The following is a 2,379-nucleotide window of genomic DNA, read 5'->3' as shown; positions in this document are numbered from 1 at the left end:
AGCCAACTGGAATGGGGTGTTTTTAGCTCTTAACCCTAACATTGAGAGTTAGGGTGAAGCAGATGAAATGGGAAGTGAGGGTAAGACCTCACAGCTCTTATCCCTGGCCTGGGAGAGCTTGAATCAAAAGAGAAAGTGTGGGAGTTCAGAATGAGGGAACTCTTCTCCACATGACTGACACAACAAGATCTTGGGTTCTTATTCAAAATGCATCAACACATGGTGTGAGCAAGGTGAATGACACAACTGAATAGCAGGGGATGGATTGCACATCCCTTTTATCTGCCAATTGCCTCCTAAGAGGTCTTTATCTGCTGGGCACAAAATTAAACATCCACAAGCATTGCCTCTTAAGGAGGGCTTCAGACAGGTGCCTGCCAAAGTAACATGACAGGTCTTCCAGACTACATGAAGATCAAGGAAGTATACCTCAGTGGTAAGCAAACCACAAGCAAGCAAAGCAAGGTTCAAATGAACTTAAAGCAACTTAAGTACCTGTGGAAACAGCTAAACCAATAAGTACAAAATCCAGACAAATAATCAACAGTCAATATTCAAACAGACAGACAAATCTAATGTGCACAATGAGCAAACACAAGTGAACCATCATCAAGGCCTACAAAACAGTAAGTGTTAGCCAACAATAACAAATGATCAAGCTCAAATGAAGGAGCAACATCAACCATGTAGATGCACACTTGAACCTGAAATCACAACTCAAAGGTAAGTAACAAACCACTAGGTCAAAGCCTAGGGTCAAAAGGGGATCAAAAATCCAAAACAGAAGCTCAAACTCAACATGAATCATATTTAACCAATCAAGAACAAGTCTTAAAAAGAATCAAATCAAAAGCATCATGCAAGTTCATTTAATAAGCAAGAGAAGTCAATGACCAATTCAAGGCACACATTTGAACATTAAGAATGAAAATTCCCAATCAAAACAGAAATGATTCAAATAATTCTGGAAAAATTCATGAACATTCAACACATCTAACATGATCATCACAAAATAAATCAGAAGCATTAGAGGTCATTTGACATGGAAATCAAATTGCACAAGTTAGACAACCAAAGGTGTGACACAAATTGTCACACCATGCCAACACAAGCATAAAACAGAATTGGTACATGAGAAAAATACCAAACCAAGCCTCAAAGGTCCATCAATGTGTCTAGAATCAGCATGTAAAATTTCAAGTTCATTGAATTAAAATCAAGCATTTCATGATAGAAAGAGTAAGGCAATGTCACAAATGCACCTATGAGCAATCAACCTAGAGCAAATAAAATTCCAGCCATGCACAATTTTCAAATTCATGATCATAAAAAACTAGACAAAACAAGGATCAATTTGCATAAAATTGGGAGTGATTTGATGCATTTTCCAATTTATTATGATTTTTCTAAGTTGATAGAAAAAATGAAAATGAAATGGACACATAGCACATGGAAATGGAGGGAAAGGCCAAAAATATGAAGCAATTTGAAAAAAATGCATGCGGCCAGAATCGAACCATGTCAACATTCAAATAAATGCGTGCGCGACACATAAACGGCATCGTTTCATAAAACCCTAACAGAACCAGGAGTCGACGCAAGCCATCGCTACGGTCGACGCAAGACTGTCGCACGGTCGACGCATGGATGAAGATCTTCATCTTCTTCACGAAGATGAAGATGAACAGTGCATGAGCTTCATACCTTTTTTTCCAGAATTTTTCCAGAAATCAAAAACAAGTACATCATCATGAAGCTCTTGCAATGGAGAGCATAGATCAACAAACATCTAAACTTAATTCAACATAACAAGAGAGAATCGAGCAAAATCATTTCAACATGTCAAACTTCAATCACACATATCTCATGTTATAGTGCATCATTTCACACGATTTTTAGCTCAGAATCATCAGGAACACAAGATCTACAAGAATATGGCAATGAATTTGGGAATTAAGAGATTCGAAAACTGAACCTCTTGAAGAGCAGTTCTTGATTTTGCACGATCTGAAGCTTTTTGTGATCCAAATCTACTCTATGATGCTTGTAATGATGTTTGATGAAGAAAAGGAAGCTTGAGAACGTGTGGATCTAGCTCAAAACAGAATTTCCATCATCACCTTCATGAGCTTGCTATGCATAATTCTTGCTCGAATTTCATAATCTAATGCTTGATCTACACAAAATCAAAGCCAAGGAACAAGAATATGGAAAGAAATTGCAATGTTATGAAGAGAGAATTTGGATCTTGAAATGTGAAAAAATGATTAACCTCCTTCAATTCTGTTATGATTAGAGTATTTATATCCTTTCCTAATCACCTTGCTAATCCATGTTTAGTTTGGTTAAGTGAAATAAGGTGTTTTGCAAAATTTTGAA

This window comes from Lathyrus oleraceus, chromosome 2 (genome assembly GCF_024323335.1).
Source record: "Lathyrus oleraceus cultivar Zhongwan6 chromosome 2, CAAS_Psat_ZW6_1.0, whole genome shotgun sequence".
Classification (NCBI taxonomy): domain Eukaryota; kingdom Viridiplantae; phylum Streptophyta; class Magnoliopsida; order Fabales; family Fabaceae; genus Lathyrus; species Lathyrus oleraceus.
This window is presented reverse-complemented; position numbering follows the sequence as displayed.